Here is a 6,854-nt window from a genome sequence, read left to right as displayed (position 1 = left end):
TATCGTTGGGAAATAATAGTTAAAATCGACTCAATTTCTTAACAGGTGTTCTTACCTTAGACCAAAAATGTAGTTAAGGAATGACACACACACCATATACACTCAAACACACATTATGCACACTCAATAAACACACGGTCAAGCATGACATAACTTTAAGCAACATGACAGCACACGCATATTCATTACCTACAAAAAAGAAACAGAACATAAAACACACTAGAAATAAAACTAATAAATTTTGTTATTGTTCTTAGGTATGACTAGAGGTTTTGGGTCAGCTCCATCGAGTCATGGCCGAGGATGTAGATGCGACCGTGGCCAAATGGTGTAATGTCCTATCCAAACTTCAGTTAAATTTCATCTTCATTACCTTCAAGTGAACTCATTTTTCAAATTAACAATCTTTAATATATATCTCTCTCTTTTAGCTCAAGTACTATTGGAGACTGCCCAGACAACGAAATATAGAAGGTTTTCGGGCAACATACGGGATTCTACCTCAACTGAAAATGCAGTAATGCTAGGAAAACTTTAAGCGATGGCTGAGGAGGTTTAGGCTAGCTGTGCAAGTATTGGGCCTCCCCCAAATTCAAGACCAAAACCAAGAAGAATAAAGCCGACAGGGCAACGAACGCAACATCAGTGTCTACTGTGTACCATGGACTTAATTATAAATTTCATGGGCTGAAGGATTTAAAATTTTCAACAGGAGTCCCAGCTCAGCAGGTTAGTGATCTTCTTCAGATGCTATAGAAAGAAAGTGGACCAAAATTGGAGCGGCTGTACGAAACAGGTGTTGGTAAGTACGCGACTATTATATAATGCTTTTCCTGATTTCAGGAGATATTGTAAAAGCTCCTCGAGTACTAAGCTGATCAGGGGCAAATGCCTAGTCAGGAGGCTCAGTCTTTAGTAACCTTCCTCGCCTTGTTGGAGGAGTAGTTGTGGGTTAATGCAGCCGTGTGCCCGAACAAAGCCAGGATCTTCGGTTTGGGCTTAGAGGTCTGAAACTCCATTGCAAAGGAGCGTGCCACAGCCACTGACATATGACCTGAGGATTGCCGGACTCAAGCGCCCGATGTCACGGATGGAGGGGATGATGTGGAAAATATTGACACTCTTCAGCATCCCACCATATTCGGAGTTGCCCGAGCATCCACTCGATGATCCTGCCACAACGGACAACACCGATCAGGGCCACCAGCAGACTAACAATGAGCAATAAGAGGAGATCCATTTAGATTAAGATTCTTTTTTTTTGTAGTATTTAATTTCAAAGCAAGATTATATAGATTACATTTCTTTTATTGATACAATATTCTTGTTGGTTTTTAAATTTTGTATTTAGTTTAATTGCATTCTGAATGAGCAAAAAGTTACCCTTTATGTAGATCCTTGACTTGGGTCTTTTGAGCCAAGTTTCTTGCAAGCTTGGATAAATCGACCTGCAAGAAAAATATTAGCACTCCGATGCTTAAAATAGTAAGTAGTTGTATAAGATAAGATTTAGCAAGATAAGATGATAATGAATGGTGAAGATGTTGGATTCATGTTTTCAATAGAGTGGTTTCCTGTGAATGCCAATGGGAAAGTGTGTTACTTTTAACTAGGGTAGGAAAGCTTGCTTTAGATTCATAGTCCCCACCAACTGAAGAAGTGTGACCCTTTGGGACTCGGCTCGATGGTTGTCACAGATAAGCTCCTTCAAATTCCAAAGTGGTCGGCAGAAATCTCGAAGGCATCCTCCTAATTAGGGGAACCTTGCTCGGATAAGCCTCTTAATGGATAAGTTATGAATTCCCAAGGAGTTGTTGGAATACATGGGAAACTCGCCCATATCTTTGAGCCTCGTCACAACCTACATGACTCTCTTATCTCTCTAGTAATGAAGTTCTTTTTCCATTTATGGAGGTGGCCAACCTAGCAGCTAGGCCGACATAACTTCTTGTCTTCTTATGGGCTAACGGGTTTTTTCTGCAGCCCATATCTCCTTAAACTACACGTGGGTTCTTGGGTTGAAGGTCTCTTAAACCCTCCCTCTTGGGCCTCGCGCCTTCAAGGACTTCTCTCTGAGTCTCTTCTTAGGCTAAGTGTATTTTTGGGGAATCCCTCAATGTCCTCCCCCCCCCCCCAAACTATGAGGAGGGAGCCAACTCACTCTTCTTTCCTCTTCCTTCCTTATTGTTGTCTTCTCTATTCCTTTTCCTCATCTCCCTCCCATGATTTAGAGAAAAGAAAATCATGAAGCTCTTGAAGTTTTCCTACCTGTTTTATTATCCTCATAAGTGCTTTCATTTATTTTTACCTTATTCCCTCTGTGTCTACATCTTTTTTTTTTCTTGTTTGATTTTCTTACTCTTCTTCCTTTCTTGGACATTTTGTTTGAGTTTTCACATTTTCTTAGTCCGTTAATGGCGTCTTTCGACGAGTTTGTAAGGTTTGTAGGTGAATGGCCAGGAAATGAGCACAATAAGGCTACTTTGTAGGGAATGGGCCATAGCTCGTCTTCTTGCGAAGGGGCTTCTCGATGGAGCCTGAGAAGGGTGGCTGCTGTATAGTATCACTTGGTCGATGAACCTGTTGACATAGAAAGGAAGGTCGTTGGTGAGAATGAGGAAGAGATTTCCTCGAGGGAGGATGAGGAAAGAAAGGAGTCTATAGTGGTTGGTGGTGAAGGGAAGAGGCTACTAGCCCTATCCTGAAAGATAGGGCTCCCTTTTCTTTCCAAGACACGAATGCCCGCTTCTAGAGGAACTACAACATCCCTGACTATTTATGGATACTCCTCTGGCATCCTAAGAGTCATCTTGAGACCCTCCCCCCCCATACTAAACCAATATTTCCAAAATTGGACCGGTGATTGAACTGGATAAGCTATTGAATCATTACGTTACTGATCCAATTGGTCTAATCGGATTGAAATAACTTGTTAATCCAGTATATATTATATAAATGTATATATATTGGTAACATATCAATACATTATATCCAATTTATTAAACTCTATTGGTTGCTAGATGTGATATTGTCCATATTGAAAAAGTATAAGTCAAACTTAAACACATTAGACTATAAATATAAAAAGTTTAAGTCAAGCTTATTATCCCACATTGAAAAAACATAAGCCAAAACTTAAGGCTATGTTTGTTTTTGTGTTTTTGCCTATCTTCACAAAAATAAGTTTGGTTTTGTAACTTTACACCACCACTAGGTGTGAAAATTAATTTTTATATGTTTTATTATTCTTTTTTTATTCTTTTCTCTCTCTTCTTTCTTTTCTCTCACTTCTAACATCTTGTCGCAGCTTTCTTCTCTCTCCTTCTTCTCTTTCTTTCTTTTCTTCTTTCTTCTTTTTTATTATATGTATTATATATTATTTAATATATAATATTTGTGAAATGTAATTAATAATTACTACTAAAATATAATTATTAACTTATAAAATTATTGATATTAAAGATATTTAATATCAATGCTATTTAGTTAAAATATGTAAAAATTTTCTACCTAACAGAAATATTGTAGCAGTTGCGTACACTGCTGATAATATATCAGTACTATATACCTAATTCGTATTTTTATTACTTCAATTATCTATTAAAATTTATCAGTTCACATAGAAAATTCTAATAATGTATTTTCAACATGTTATATAGTGCATTTAACTCTTGATTATAATTTTTTTCAATTTAGACCATTTAAATCTTTTGTACTTATAATTTTTTCTATTTCACTCTTAATTCGTAATTTTTTATTTAAATTTTATATATTATATTTTTTCATTCCAAAGATAAAGTCTAACAAAATCATTTTGGAGACAATACTAAAAGGTATGTAATTATGCATTAAAATTATAATTATTATTTAAAATATTTTTAGAAATTCCTCAATAAAAAAAATTACTTAACATAAATATATATATATATATTTCACTAACAAACAAAATACTATGTACATACACACATATATATTACTAAATATATATATTAAAAGACATGATTTGACAATGAACAGTAACTCCTGTCTCCCAAATATCAACATCCAACCTACACCACTTATTTTACACTATTTTATATTATACCAAAACACAAATCCAAACATACCATTTATCTCAAAACACATGCTTACTTATCTCTATTTTTCTCTCTCTATCTCCAAAATACCAAAACAAAAATATCCAAAACATTAATCCAAATATAATGTAAACATTTTAGACTATAAATATGGAAAAGTTTAAACCAAGCTTAAACCCTCTTGGCTATAAATATAGAAAAGCTTAAGCCCAAAAAAAATTATATTTCACTAGATAAATATTTTTTTTAAATGGTCAAAATGGAATTTTGGCCGATTACCGGGTCATTGATTTTGGTTTATTTTGACTAATCCAAACCAGTTTTGAACATATGAACCAGAATGGACATTCGCCCATTCCTGGTTGAACCACTCAAACCTCCCGATCTGATCCAGTTCTGAAAACACTGCCCCAAATTGTTTGTGCTTCTTTACTGCTTGGTTCAAGGTAGGTCTTTGTTTTCATATTCCTCATTACTATGCTGAGTTTTCCATCATTTTCAAGGTTTCTTGAAACCAATTAGCCCCTTTTCTTCTAGTCTTTTGGCAAGTTTTTCCATAGTTTTTTATTACCATGGTGTCTCCACTACAGTTAGGGATATTTTTATTTGTTTTCAATTAAAAAGAGTTAGAACCTAGCATTTTTTAGTTAAAAAAATCAGAACCTATTATTTTTCACTTCCCCCCCCCCCCCCCATAAAGGGGTCTGTTTCCTCCCTATTTCTAATGCCCCAAAGAATTGGAGGGGAAGCTTCTTTCAAATGGGCGAAGGGGAGTTCCTCCAGCCAGCCCCTAACAGGAGTTCCCCTCTACAACTACTCATCCCCAAGTGCTCCGCCTCCTCCTTCTCAAGATGCGAAAGGGTCTTCCCTCCCCCGAGGCCAGTAGTTTTCCCCTGGTTGGAGCTTTTATATTCATCAATTCGGTCAATAGAAGCGTGAGGGAGAGTTTGGGGTATTCTCTAAGCTTCTTAGGGGGATGCTACTGCCAGAGAACAGGAGGCTGCTATCTTCCGTCTCTAGGGATGAGTTGGTTGACCTCATGTCTTGCCATGTTACCAAGGTAATCTCTTAAGCCCTTTATTTTTGTTGTGGATGTTAGTGGATTTTTTGACCTTCTCGTTTATCTTGTGGCCCCCAAACAACAATGGTGATAGAGAAGTTGCTATCTTGCCCTCAGGCCACACCTCATCATTCTCCTCCAGCATACAGGCAATGAAAGACATTGGATGATCATGTAAAGCGCCTGGTGGAAGAGGTGGACCGACTGAATGAGGCCAAAATGGAGGCCTTGGGGAAATTCCAACCACTGGAGCTATAGCAGCAGCAGCTGAGCTTGAAAAAGAGTCAGCTCGAGGCTCTAATGAAGGCAACAAATGATGCTTGTCTAGCTTTCCCTAACTCTGATGAAGGCCAATCGTATCTATATTTCTACTGGTAAAATCAATTGTTGGACTGCCAAAAGTCAGTGGATTTCCAAAGGGAGGTGGTGAAAATAGTGACACCCTTTTTCATGCATGGTTTCTTTGTCAAAAGCAATTTGCTAATCATGAATACCCCCTTCCTAGGATAGAGGTTTCATTTCTCAACCTTAAGCCTACCCTAGAAGTGCTGCAAATCCCTTCGTGATAGCCCCTCCAACACCTGCCCCTGAGTCATCCCCAGCGGATTTAAGTAACAGACGTATCTGCCTTATTTCTCTCCTTACTAAGATCTTTATGTTGCTTAATGACATATCTGACTACTGTCTTTCAGATGAAAGTTTAGAGAATATCTTGGGGTTGTGATGTAGGAGGTGCCAACCGCCATAAAGGTGGATGCTCCTAGGGAGCATTCTCTAAAGCCACAGCCCAAGCCAATGCAGGCCTGACCCCCTTAAGAGAGCCACACCCCCTTTCAGAGTAGGAGAAAACACTGCATATGGGTAGAAATAATATGTAATTCCCTCCCCCCATGTAAGAGAGAGGAGACAAAATAGTTTGCTGGGATGTCCCTTATGTTTTGGGGATGAAACAGTTATATTTATTTTTTCCTTTCCTCAATATCTTCCCTCCCCATATCATGTCTCTAGTGATCGAGAAATGCAACTCGATCAGGGTCGAGCCAGTTATTGTAATGCTTCACTCACAGCTACAAGAAGGTTCGAATCCCTTCTGCCTTAATTCGTACGCATCTTTTTCTTTGCCTTTTGTGCAGTAGTGTCTTTAGCTACTAAAGTCTTCTATCCACTACATCCCTCAACCTAGCAGATGAAAGACAAAGAACCTTAACAGTTGACTACCAAAGCCCCCTCTAAAAATAAAAATGCGGCACCCCATTCCCGAGCCCAATGGTTAATAGAAAGGGCTTGCTAGCTAGAAAGTTGTTGTCCGAAAAAGCGATGGAAGAAGCTAGGACAGGGAAGCTTACCTTCTTGTTTACTTGAATCCCACTTGCTAAGTTTGATTAGGGGGTTTATATGCATTTATCTTTTTCCAACACTTTTTCTTGTTTGCATGCTTGCCATCTATGGATTATTTCTATTGTTTGTTGATGAGGCTTGCCACCTTTAGTATGCTTGTGCTACCTAGTTTTGTTGGTTTTCCTTATGAGGAACTATTAGAGAGATGCCACCAACTCCTTTCCTAAGCCTTTTATTACCTAGTTATCCTGGAAATCTTAAAAGTAAGTCCAATATTAAGATAAGGGGTTACCATTTAATGTGCTTGCTCTGAGTAGGGCTTTTTTTCTTTTTTGTAAGGTGTCTATTCTGAGCAGGGATTTCTTGTGAAACAATGCCTG

At 38.0% G+C, this 6,854-nt stretch overlaps 1 long non-coding RNA gene across 1 annotated transcript; it reads left to right on the top strand.

Moving 5' to 3' along the window:
* Positions 1 to 211: 211 nt before the first annotated feature.
* On the top strand, positions 212 to 1,393 carry LOC148788158 (uncharacterized). Its single transcript, XR_016065575.1, has 2 exons — positions 212 to 328; positions 432 to 1,393. It is a non-coding gene; the product is annotated as an uncharacterized LOC148788158 (long non-coding RNA).
* The last annotated feature ends 5,461 nt before the right edge of the window (positions 1,394 to 6,854 follow it).

Source organism: Sesamum indicum, linkage group LG5, assembly GCF_026168435.1.
Source record: "Sesamum indicum cultivar Baizhima isolate 11 linkage group LG5, ASM2616843v1, whole genome shotgun sequence".
Classification (NCBI taxonomy): Eukaryota; Viridiplantae; Streptophyta; class Magnoliopsida; order Lamiales; family Pedaliaceae; genus Sesamum; species Sesamum indicum.
The sequence above is the reverse complement of the archived record's forward strand: the minus strand, read 5'-3'. Positions and strand labels throughout refer to the sequence as shown.